This window comes from Nymphalis io, chromosome 10 (assembly GCF_905147045.1).
Source record: "Nymphalis io chromosome 10, ilAglIoxx1.1, whole genome shotgun sequence".
NCBI lineage: Eukaryota > Metazoa > Arthropoda > Insecta > Lepidoptera > Nymphalidae > Nymphalis > Nymphalis io.
The window spans coordinates 7,883,779-7,897,641 of NC_065897.1; the positions used below are offsets into that span (position 1 = coordinate 7,883,779).

Sequence of the window (13,863 nt, forward strand, 5' to 3'; positions counted from 1 at the left end):
ATACCATAGTGTTAACACCGTAGATACAAAAATGTTAGTGACTTGCTTAATTCATTCTGCATACTAAAATTATTTTAATAAGTAAGTTAACTTCGGTATTATTTAAAATAGATTTTAAATTATGAATTATAATTTATTATTCCACATTTTAAACTTTTTTTTTTAACTTTCTAGCAAACAGTTGTTAATAATATTTCCTGTTATTTAAGTTCTGAATTAGATGGCGCTTAACAGATATAAAGATTTGATTTGGTTTATTACTTACAATGAAACCAGATGGCAGCACGGTCCAGCGACCATATATACATTGCAAACAAAAGAATTAAGAATTAGCTACGAAGTCTGCGCAGTCGAGTAAAAGGTCTTTAACAATTACTAAAAAAATTATTTATGGTTTTGTAAAAAATATGAGTTATTGATATTATTTTAAGGTTTAAATTGAGTGAATTTAATAATGAATAGTCCTCAAAGTTGGTAAGCTAACGACAAAAATATTATCATACAATAGTTTGTTATTATATTTAAGAATAAAAAAACTTGCAATAAATTTTCTTCCTATTTTAGTATAAAGAATTATTGAAACTATCCGAAACTTGTGCAAAACTTCACGCAAATTATGTGAAAATTAAAGGAAGAAACTAAAAAATTTACGTATAAAATATAAGTTTAAATTTTCAATTTTCAATATAAAATATAAGTTTACATTTTCCGTTTTACTTGAGTTAAAACATTTAATTCAGGTGTTCTTCAAACTATAGATACGGATGACACATTTCAATTACAACGAATACTGTTTCAATCAAAGATTAAGTGATAGCGAAACAGCTGAGTTATTCTAAAAGAGCTCACTTTATTACTCACCGATGAAATGATGACAACCAATTTATGGTGATATACTATTTTGACGTGTATTCTTGAAATGTTATGATTGACCATATCAATGTCGCATATAACTTTTCGACATTTCACAACCGCTTTTTGAGGTGAGTTTCGAGTTTGTTCTTACCCTCTAACTACATCTGCAGATGCTTGAAGAAAAAAGGAATTGGACAAATATTATCAAAGCATTATCTTATAATGGCCCAGTGGTAAGAACGTGTGAATCTTAACCGATGAACGTGGGTTCAAACCCGGGCAAGCACTCTGAATTTTAACCTGCATGTGTCTAATTTCATCTAAATACTACATGTGTATTCCACCAAACCGCATTGGAGCAGCGTGGTGGAATAAGCTCCAAACCTTCTCCTCAAAAAGGGAGAGGAGGCAGGCCGTTACTGTTATAATACGAAGTTTCGATTTCATAGGATTGTCGTATTGTTACAACCAGTTAATGTTCTATCGTCATAATTTTTATTGTGTACGAATGAAAGCTGCTTAAAAAGCTTATTGCTGCTTGTTAAAGTTAATTGTGTACGAAGTGGTTTTTAAATGTACAATTAAAATCAGGTGGTCTATTTGCCAGTACATGCCTAAAAATACATATTAGATAAATAAAGTGTTAAACAATTAGATTCTACTGGTCGGATATATAATTTGGTACCATCGCACTGATCTGATGATGGAGCTAGGATGATTAAATAAGCCAAAATCAATGTATGACAAAACATACCTTTTAGATTTTCAAAGTTATATTATTTTTATCATAATTATATGAAAATGGAAATACTAAAGTTTCTTGTTTTTATTTATAAAATACTGTAATCCTAGAAGCAGAGCCCTTATAATATATAAGAGCATAGGTTATTATCGCCGCGCCTCGCTGCCGCCCGGTGACGCATCGTTGCTTGCCTCTGCACAACGTTCTAAATATATATCGCAGCATTCATTTTACAAAATACAATTTAAAAAAATATATTTTTTTCTTACTTCTAAATTATGTTTAATGCTAGTATCAAAAGGCCTCTTGAGCAGAAGATTTGGAGCTTACTCTACCACGCTGATCATGTTGGTAGATATATCTCAATGTTGTTTGACGAGTTTGAACCTACAATCTTGGGATAACATTCACGTGTTCTAGCCATTGGGCTTTCTAAGCTACTTTATGTATAGTATCTACAATTTAAATAATGTGTAATTACCCATTATTCAAAATAAAATCAAGGCGTTATGTGTTCAGTACATTTTAAATATAGAAGAAGCAGAGTAAAGCTGCCAGCTTTACGTTTAATTATATACTGTAACATGGCGATTCAAAGGTCCTCTTATAAGACTCTTTAAATGACATTTGTATCATATATACTATATTAGACTACGAATTTGACTTTCAAAGAAACTTAATATGGTAAAAATCAATTTCAATGGGTCACAGTCATTAATGATTTTTTCAACTTTTAATTTAATTAATTGCCGATACGGCGTTGTTCACAAATCATCTTCAATATTAACAATAGACCTAAGATTAACATTGAAATGCATTTTTCATCGATACAAACTCTTATGACAACACTATCGGTATTCAATATATCAAGGCCGTTATTACGAACATTCTGAAATTCTGAATTATGTTTATATTAAACGAATACCTTTAACTAGCCTGTAAAAATTAAATGTTTGATCCTAAAACTAAAAACTTATAAATACGACAAATTTCACTACTAAGGTAAGGTAATATTAAAATGCTCATCACGAAAATATCTTCTTGTTTTTCTATATATATACTGGTGGTAGAGCTTTGTGCAAGCTCGTCTGGGTAGGTACCACCCACTCATCAGATATTCTACTGCAAAACAGCAGTACTTGTTATTGTTGTGTTCCGGTTTGAAGGGTGAGTGAGCCAGTGTAATTACAGGCACAAGGGACATAAAATCTTAGTTCCCAAGGTTGATGGCGCATTGGCTGTATAAACAATGGTTGACATTTCTTACAATGTCAATGTCTAAGGGCGTTTGGTGACCACTTCCCATCACGTGGCCCATATGCTCGTCCGCCTTCCTATTCTATAATATATATATATTACTACTAAAATACTTTTTTTCCTGAGTTCTTTTTGGTGAATTAGTATGCTATGGTATGTATATGTATAATAAATTTTTGAAAGTTTTTTTTTATACTAACCGAAATATAAATAAAATCAAGAATAACGCGAAAATACTCACGAAATTGTATAGGCGCGCGAGCGACGTTGGGCGACGTGACGTCGCTCCAGAAAAGAATTTAAGAACTCGTAACTTTAAAAAATTGTAAAAATTTGCAGATATCGTGAAAATTCTTTCGCCAGTATTTTTTATATTTTAAATTTGTTTTTGTGAGACCATAAAAAAATAAGCTCATCTTCCTAATTGCTATTTATAAATTATGATAATAAAGTATATATTACGAAAGACTTGTATCTAATATCTTCTTTGAAATATTTTTCTCTTTGAATATTGAGAAAATCGTTTTTTATTAAACCTTGGAGCGATGGTCTTGGGCGTGTGACAATACTATGATATCATTTGTGTATTTCGAATCAGTAACTACGATTTCTATGTTAAAAAGTAATGTATGCTATTTGTACGAGGTAAATACTGCTTTATTATATCAGTCGCTGATATATTTATAACAAGAGAAGTAATTTATAAAGTGTTTGTTTGAAAAAAGTAGGCTTAAAACAACTACTTTTAGTGTCTGTTTTGTTTTGACAACGATCTTTACTAGAGTTTACATTAATAGTGCTAACTAGACCAATCTTCGCACCGACAACATCAATATCAAATATTTTTCGCAAGTAATGCGTCGCAAATAAAGAGGCCACACTCTGAGCAGAAACTCGAACCATATCCCTAGACAAGCTCTGGATAGCCCGCAGTGCTAGCGTAAGGTTGACCGCCCCAAACGTTGCCCCGATGTGGGAATTTGGTTTCCGAAGAAGAATAGCATATTATTTTAATGTGAAACATCATCCATCGACACACTTTGGGGGTAATAGTATGGTCAGACAGCAGAAGGGACGGTAACTATTATGCGACACATCGTCGGCGTACTCGGCGGGTCGGTGCTCGTTTGCCGTCACGGCAAACTGCATGACGCTTTATTATTCCGTCATGCTGTTTATGCTATCCGCGGCCGCTCTCTACTCATTTGAGTATATGCGTGCGTGGCCCGTATTCTATATGTATATATTTCATTACTAAGATAATAAGAAAAATATACTTATTATAATGGCGAAAATCTTATTTATTGGTTTAATTTAATTATATAAATTATCTCAATAACTAACTATCAATTTGGACCTAACATCTTACGGGCGTCCTTTTTGATTAGGTTAAATAATATACTAAAAATAAGTCAATATAAAATGACAAATGCACTTGTACCTCTGCTTAGCAGAGCAGAGGTACAAGTACGAGAGTAGTACGAGATGGCCTAGTGGTTAGAACGCGTGAATCTTAACCGACGATAGTAGGTTCAAACCCGGGCAAGCAACACTGAATTTTCATGTGCTTAATTTGTGATTATAATTCATCTCATGCTAGACGATGAAGGAAAACATCGTGAGGAAACCTGCATGTGTCTAATTTCATTGAAATTATGCCACATGTGTATTCGACCAACCCAAATTGTTGCAGCGTGGTGGAATAAGCTCCAAACCTTCTCCTCAAAAGGGAGAGGAGGCCTAAGCCCAGCACTGGGACATTAACAGGCTGTTACTGTTACCTCTGCTTACAGACTCTTCTGAGCGAATTGGAGAGTGTTTACCTTGAAAGAGCCCGTGTACAAAGAATTTTCTTTCCAAATACATTATAAAACGTAAACATTACGTGTACACACCATAAAATCTGAATTTATAATGTATGTGAATAAAGTAACTGCTTGGAAATGACAATGAAGATGGCTCGGAGCTTATCGTGTTAGGGCTTTGTATGTCTTTCGAATAGGTACCACTCACTCATCACTTATTCTACTGCAACACAGTTATACATATTAATGTTGTATTCCTGTCGAAGGGTGAATGAGTCACAGACACAAGGAACTCAACATCTCAGTTCCAAACGTGGGGCATTGATGATTTAATATTGGTGATGATTAACATTTCTTACAGTACCAATGTCTGTAGGCGGTGGTCATCAAATGGGTCACGTCAAAGTATCACGTGCTAGTCTGCATAACAATCGAAAAAAATCACCACAACAATTCATTCGAGGAGCATGGATGAATCATAAACACAAATAGAGGACTTGTTTAATTCAGTAGTGCTTGCTCGGGTTCGAATCTACAAACTTCGTATAAGTACTGATTACTCTGTAAATGAACAATGTTAAAAAAATAGCGATAATTTCATCAAATTCCAATGTAAGTTGTGCTCACATTGGTAAGGTGGAAGATATTAGATATGATTCAGCTCAGGCTGGACATCATCGGCGGGTCATCTGTGGCCGTGCCGCTGTCGCATTATTATCATAAAATGATATCTAAACATTATAATGCTTCGATGGTAGGTTTTGAAGTACTTTTGTCACAAGCTGAATTCGAGGCGAAAAGCGAAGCGATATGTCCGCAACGTTATTATAGCTTAATATACAGTCACTACAACTGGAGATTGGCAACTAGACAAGTTATAAGCAACAAATTAACAAGATATAGATACATAGCTTGGTTCTTTGCTCTGCAACTCCCTTCTCAATTGTTCTCAAACTTTTAATGTTTGCCATTTGAGTATTTACTCAAAGTTTACCTTCCCATTATTCTGTCCAATGCGCCACCAACCTTGGGAACTAAGATTTTATGTCCCTTGTGCCTGTAATTACACTGGCTCACTCACCCTTCAAACCGGAACACAACAATATAAAGTATTGCTGTTTTGCGGTAGAATATCTGATGAGTGGGTGGTACCTACCCAGACGAGCTTGCACAAAGCCCTACCACCAGTCTTCCTGGTTTTGTTCTGATACGGAATGACCGAACAGGTAAAGGTGGTGAAGGTGTGGTGTGCTATTTATCTCCGTAGCGAGGTACCTTATACTATCTTATGTACATCTCCTTCAGCTTACTCTTTTACTGCTGAATTCATTTTTCTTGAAGTCCAACTGAAGGGCGTTAAAGCTGTACTTGGAGTAATTTATTGCCCCCGACCTGCGATTACTTTAATTTGTTAGAACCTGTCTTTGAATCTCTCTCTTTGGACACATTATAATCATGGGAGATTTGAACACTGACCTTTTAAAGTCTAAGCCTCGCTCTCTTCGACTCCCTAACTTTGTAAATTCAATCGATCTCTACATTCTTCCTTCTGGTCCTAAATATCATAATTCGGATGCGCCTGATACTTGGTTAGACGTAACTTTCATTTCCTCTTTTTATAATGTTTTTAAACACGGTCAATTATTGGCTCCCGGATTTTCTCGACATGACCTCTTGTATTTGGCATATAAGCTAAAACCCCCTAAAATGAAACCTCCAATTGTTTGGATGCGCAATTTTGCTAAAATCGAACATGAAGTTTTAATAAGGGACGCTAACTTACTAGACTTATCACTGGTATACAGTTCTTCGTCACTTGATTATAAAGTCTCCCATTTTAACTCTTCCATTTTATCACTGTTCGATAAACATGCTCCACTGAGACCTGTTAAGATAAGACGGCCACCTGCACCGTGGATAACAAAAGGGGTGCGTATGGCCGTGGTACGTCGTGATCGCGCCTTCCAGAGATACAAAAACGACAGATGTACTGAAAATTGGGAGTTATATAAAGTTGCTCGTAACAGGTGTAATATGATGTTGAGAACAGCAAAACGTCACTACTGTCACAGTAATATCTCCAATGCTACTACGGCCACTGTGTGCGAGTTCTTTCAAACCTTAACAAGCGTAAAGGAAAAATTGTTTTCTCATCACTTTCACCCAATGATTTAAATAAACATTTTTCCTCTACTTCGCTTTTAAAATCAGATATTAAATTAATGACGATTTCTGCAATTTGAGCCATGGCTGCTGTTTCAAGTAATAACTTTGCCTTCTCTCCAGTAACTGATGATGAAATTAGTAAAATTTTATTTTCAATTAAGTCCAATGCTACTGGTTTTGATGGCATCAATCGGTCAATGATTATCTCTATTCTAAAAATAGAACTGCCTGCTATCACTCACATTGTTCATTTTTCCATGTCATCCGAGATGTTCCCTGTAATTTGGCGCAAGGCAAGTTTTTAACCCAAGCCAGTTAATTTTAGATTTTAGACCAATCTCTATCCTTCCCATCTTGTCCAAAGTTTTTGAACTCTCGGTTTACAAACAAGTGACATCTTTTGTTTATAGCAACAATATTCTTAGTTCATTTCAGTCTGCTTTTCGGTACGGTCATAGCACTACTCTCTAAAGGTCACGGTACTGCTCTTCTAAAGGTCACGGAGAATGCTCGGGATGGTATGGAGAATAGAATGATCACCATTTTAGTCTTAATCGACTTCTCCAACGCCTATAACACGGTAGATCATGATATTGTCCTTGCTATACTTGAGCATCTCAAGTTTCTCAATCTCAAGTTTTCACCATCAGTTCTGGAGTGGTTTTCCTCATATCTTCGCGGCAAACAGTTAGATTATATCAATCTCTCTCTGATTTTTTAGATTTTCAAACAGGGGTGCCACAGGATGGTATTTTATATTTGTCCTTACAACTTACATCAACTGCTCTTATCATTTTTATACCGACGACTTGCAGCTCTATTGTCAAACCAGGCTGGGTGATATAAGTGATGCTGTTGCAACTATTAATAACAATCTGACTAGTGTAAATACTTGGTCTCAAAAATTTGGAATAAAGGTCAATCCATCTAAATTTCAGGCGATCGTTATTGGTAGCTCACGCCTTATCAATAATCTGGGCTTAACATCTTTGCCTCCCGTTCTGTTCAATGATATCGATATTCCTTACCGCTATCATGTAAAAGACCTTGGTCTTTATATTGATTCCACATTAAGCTCGTCCGTGCATATCTCTGAACTCATTTCCGCTCAGTCACAGCCACGTTAAGGTGCCTCAATCGACTTCGAAACTTTCTTCCCATCAAGACTAAGATATTACTTGTGCAGGCTTTGGTCTTTCCCATAATTGATTATGCAGACGTATGTTATTCCAACCTTAACGAAATTCATCTGAATAAACTTGACCGTCTCTTAAATAACTCTTTGCGCTTCATCTTCTGTCTTCATAAGTTCGATCATATTTCTCAGTATCGTGATAAATTAAAATGGTTTACTATTCGACAACGTACAGACTTTCGGTTACATTCTATCTTTTCTCTATTCTCTTTGACCCTGATTATTTAAAAGGGAGGTTCAATTTTGTGTGACAATCACAATCGCCAGCTGCGCTCTAACGATTCTTACCTTTTTTCTGTTCCTATTCATACTTCTGGTTTCGTTTCTAATTCTTAATCCGTTCAAGCTGTCCGATTATGAAACAAAGTACCTGAGCATATAAGAAAAGCCACCTCAAAATTTACTTTCAAGACTCGTCTCCGTGAGCCTATTTTGTCAGAAAGTTCTCGTTCTAGTTCTCTTCATCCTTGACATATATTATATATGTATATCTTATATATATTATAGCTCTGTTTTTTATTTTCTTTGTTGTTGTTATATTTGTATGTATGTATATTTTTTATTATCAAATACCGCCTTCACGAATTTCTGCTTAACCTAAAGGTTGACTGGTAGAGAATGCTTTTAGGCATTAAGTCCGCCCTTTGTCCTACTACACAATGTATACTACAAAAAGTATTTAAATAAATAAATAAATAGCTATATACTAAGAAATATATCTTATATCACAGGAACAAATAGACTGTTTTGACGGAAACAAATTACCAATCCTGCTGAGGAACACCTTTGTAAAGAATAGCTTAGTGTAGAGATTTATTTATCTATACACAAACATATAATAAAGCAGTCGAAACCGTGTGTACGTGAGTGAACGAGCGTGTGCGGTAAAAAAGCGTAAATGATCACAAAAAGGCTTTTTTTAAATATTTCTCTACAAAACCGACGGCAATTGTTATAAGCATAGTTACGTTTAATAAACACGTTTAATTTACAAATTGTTAAATATGAGTTAAAGAAATATTTTAAATTCATTTGAATCTGTTGGGGTAATATATGTAAGTTATGTTAACTTCTTATCTTATAAAAATTGTTATTGTCTTATAAACGGAAAGACATTAGTCTTAATGCGTAAGCGTAAGTAAACACTTGGATTGCAAGCACAAGTGTACTCTCTATTCCCTCACTGTCAGAGTCTGATGGGACGGCAAGTGCGACACCACCGAAAAGAGTTCAGGCGCAGGAGTTATATACACACTTATGAAATACGCTTTTGAATCTTCATTCTAAAATTTTAATATAATAAGCAACAATCGGCTCGAAATACAGATTCTACTGAGAAGAACCGGCATGAAACACAGTATTTACTGTCAAGAAATGCATTCAGAGTGAGTATTCTTTAATTCACATTTAAGTTGTGCTCTTTTAAAGATTATTTTTAACTTAGCTGTCACGCGGTTTTACCCGCGTATAATTAAAAAAAATCACAAAGAGCAGACTTATAATATTTAAGTATATATAACATTTTTAGTTTTATTTTCGTGGGATAGATATTAGTATTTATTCCGTTTTTGTCGCAACCTGATCTAAATAGGGCAATACACAATTGAAATCATACATGAGAAAAACATCATTCCTTTAATCTATTCCGACATACTTGAACGTCTTACCCTGTGCTTTATTTATTGTGACTGCAAAGGATAATTTCACAGGACATTGTGTCCATTTAAAACTACAACGTAAATCTGTTTTTTTAATAAGTACTTATTATCAACTAACCGACTAACTGGTTCATTTTTCGCCCAGGAAATCGGTATTGTGATTTAAAGGGAAATTGCTGCTAGTATTCTTGCCACCATTCCACGCGGTCACGATTTGTACTACTTTTAACTATTTTTAATTGTAGTTGTATTTTTAAGTGTTGAATATACACTTAAAAATACTTTACTTTAGGCTTTACTTCACTTGTCAAACTAACCGACTAAATATAAATTTAACAAAACCATGAAAAAAAGTATATGCGGCAAAAATGAAATACCTTAGCCTTTTCTGTTGCCGTGAAGGCCAGCGATCCGTCGGGCTTCAGTAGTGGGGGCAAATGTATAAATTCATAATATGATTCATAATCATATTTGTCCACGAAGTCGCCAAAGTCGTGCATCTTGGAAGCATCCACGGAGTGCACTGCGAAAATAGTAAAAGTTAAACGAAAATAATATAAGACCGAGTTGTACGTTCTCATGAAACGTTTCAAAATAGCCCGCGATGGCGTATGTGTATATCTATCTTTTAAGGAGAGCACACAGTATCAATTTTTATCTTTTAAATGTTGGTAAAAAATAATGGATTATTTGCGAAACTCTTTTTTTATCACATATAGGCCAGCGTTAGACCGTTGACTCGCCTGATGTAAAGCATCGACACGGTCTATGATGTAGAACGCATGCCTAGAAGAAACCTGTTTACTCTTGATTTGAAGATACCGACGTTGTACCTATCATGAAATACAGACTCAGGCAAACTATTCCACAGTTTTGCAGTGCGATTAATATGTGAATTCGAAACGCTTCGTACGTAGGCGGGGAATGTCCACCAAGTACCTGTGGCATTTTGGTCGCTTTTTTCTGGCCTTTTGATGGTAAAATGGGTGGGCGGAATTAAATTGTGTAATTCCTGAACACATTCTCCGAAGTGTAGTCAGTAGAAGACGATCGATATTCGATACTTTGTTGCTACAAAGTACAAGAGAGTTGACCAAGGCGTCGTCTCCTATTAACCTCCTGGCTCTTCTCTCGATTAACTCTAGAGCCTGAAAGTGGTACTTAGCAGGATACATTTCGGAAAGAGGGAGATAGTTGGAATTCCCTATATTTGGCGGAAAACGCCTGCGTCTTGGTTGTATTAAATATAACGTTTATTAATAAATTGGCATCGCCTCAATTGGACACTGTGCTAAGGGTCACGCTTAGGCGCTCAACCATGGCTCTCTCTGAGCCTGGATTTGGGTCTCACAAGCTCATGCGTTGGATGTGAGTTCTCGACAACTGTGCAGTCATCTGCGTACCCATGGATACCGGGCATCAGCAGATCATTAATGTGTTGCTGAGAGCACTGACCCCTGGAGAGCACCGGGATTTATAGCCATTTGTTCCAACGAGTAGACATCAACCACCACTCTTAACGATCGGTGTCTTAAGAAGTAGTTCTTAAGGTTTCTTAATAAATTCACACACACTGTATAGCAGGCAGGCCGTATGCAGGAAGCTTGCAGATAAGGCCATCATGTCAACTCTGTAATTAAGGTGTTAATATTTATACAAGTTAATATGTTTATTCAGGCAATAAATTTGAATTGAATTTAAAAAATATTTGTTTTTTTATCGTAATTATCGCAAAATAAAAATTCTCACGCAAAAAAAAAATAAAGATTGTGGAGGTTTGCTATTCGGTGGCAGGGAAGTCAACGCGGGGAAGTAAGAGGTTAAGTTACGATTATTTATAGAGCAGACGCAAAGCTAAAACTAATTTGATAACGTCAAGATATTAGATTGCACTGTTACATAAGTGTAGATACCTACTGGCTAACAGGTAGGTAGGTAGGTACAAATTTATATATACTAGTGATCGCCCAGTGGTCGAAATTCAACTATAATTTATTTAAAATTTAAGTGTGAACGTTACAAAGGTTCTATTGTCAAAGGCTAAATAAAATCAAGTCCTTCGCCAAGGCTACTCAGTTAATTAGCATATCCTTTTCAATCAAATGATGTAACATTTAAATAAAAAACAAATCCAAAAAATTAAGACTGATATAAAAAAATATATATGTACAAATGTTGTCCATTGAACTTGACACACATTTTTCGATAAATATAGGAAAAGTATATAAAATAGAAAAAAGCTATATAAATTTTGTTTAAAGTTTTAAAAGCGGTCCGCGGTCGCATTTGTCCGCTTTGTTAGGTTTAGTGTTCATTAAATATATTTTTTAGGAATATATACAATGTGATGACACCTGTTGAATGTTAAATAATTAAAGTTACTAAGTTTCTACCAATAATAACTACACAATCACTAAAATTAACAAAACAATCACTAAAATTAACATTTTCTTTAAATATAATATCAATATCTGAATAGACTTTATTATAATTTTGGCAGTTATGGTATAAGTTATTACTAATGCATTTCGTTTTACAAATCGGAAAATTGAATAATATCTAGAACTTATTCGTGGACAGTTACGTCCGAAATTGGACAATAGGAAAGGTGATTCCATAAAATTGTTTATCACTTTATATAAGAAAAGCTATTCTCTAGGCAAATGCTAGCAGAAAATTAAGCTCTATAGCACATATTAATTTACATACATATTTTGTCCGTAGAATTTTCTTTCTTGTTCCGATTCTTTTGATTAATGATTCCTTTGTATTTAAGTTTCTGATCAGCAAAATGATACAATTAACTTTCAATATTAACTTCTGAGGTAGTAAACTGCTAAGAGTCTATGAATTCGAAAACTCCCGGATGGTTATTGATGACGTTGTAATCGTCACTAATTATTTTTAGTAGCTATGTTCTCTATTCACCAGGAATTTGATTAAGTATATTAGTATTCATCAAAATGCAATCATCATTTATATATGCTAAAATAAAGGGAGTTCAAAATATTATCCGAAAGTATGTTTTCGGAAATAACTCCATACGCCTCATAAATAATAATATTTTTATCTCTTATTAATTCTGATCCAGACAATCATAAGCGCTCCAATGATTCGTTTCATGATTATAATATATCACAATAATATTTTTTTTAAAAAAAATCAATAAATATATTTAATGTTTTAAATAAATTATCATAAAAAAATATTCTAGAACTTTAAAAATGGCCCAACGGCCGGTCAATTAATATTTCTAGCCCCCTATATCCTTACAATATATTAAATTAATTCGACACTATTTTAGTCTTAAATGATAAGAAATGATAGTTCGGGGGTGACTTAACCTCAAAACTTCAATCATGAATATCTCGGTAATCATAGGTTTTGGCGGGGGGTGAGTGGTAAAGGGGGGTCGTACAGATTATTTATCTTTTCTCAATTCGACCACAGACTATAACATACATGCGTATGTGTGAGTCAAATGCATTGTGTTTTACTTATTAATTTAACGTATTTATAATGCATATTCTACAAAAATGTTAGCTATCTGCACTCCTCCATTTAAACTTTAATTGTACAAAATTTTATTCCTCTCCGTCTACGTAACTGACGTAAAAAGGGGTACAATATTTTGCTTAAAGCCAACTTTGTATCAATATATCCAGTAAATATCCTTCTATTATATATTTTGGCAATTCGTCATAATCAGCAGTTGCTATTATTTTTAATCAGGCATTATATAAGAAAACAACATTTAAAAATGTTCATAAAACTTCACACAAATGGTTTGAAAATTAAAGGAGGAAACTAACAAATTTCCGTATAAAATATAAGTTATGTGTATTACAATATGCCAAATGACTCATAAATGAAAAGTCATACAAATGATAATCATAAGCACTTACTTTTTCCGTTTTACTTGAGTTAAATATTCAATTCTCAGGTGTTCTTTAAACTATAAATACGGATGACACATTATAATTACTACGAATATTATTTCAATCAAAGATTAAGTGATAGCGAAACAGCAGAGCTATAAATTAAAATAACTCACTTCATTACTCACAGGTGAAATTATGACAACCAACTTACGGTATTCTATGTATTACTATTTTGATGCAATGACGATTTATTATTATAGTATTCGTAAAATGTTATTATTGACCATATAAATGTCGCATATAA

At 34.2% G+C, this 13,863-nt stretch overlaps 1 protein-coding gene across 3 annotated transcripts in view; it reads right to left on the reverse strand.

Moving 5' to 3' along the window:
* The window catches only part of LOC126771019 (acyl-CoA Delta-9 desaturase-like), a 78,036-nt gene that overhangs the window by 57,215 nt on the left and 6,958 nt on the right, over window positions 1-13,863 (reverse strand). The window contains exon 1 of one of the 3 annotated variants that reach the window (XM_050490664.1): window positions 10,056-10,177. The exons of 1 other annotated variant lie outside the window; for it this stretch is intronic. The gene's annotated coding sequence lies outside the window, so the exon portion shown is untranslated. Of the gene's footprint in view, window positions 1-265; window positions 299-10,055; window positions 10,178-13,863 lie in introns of those variants that run through there. One more of the 3 variants, XM_050490663.1, reaches the window with a different exon arrangement.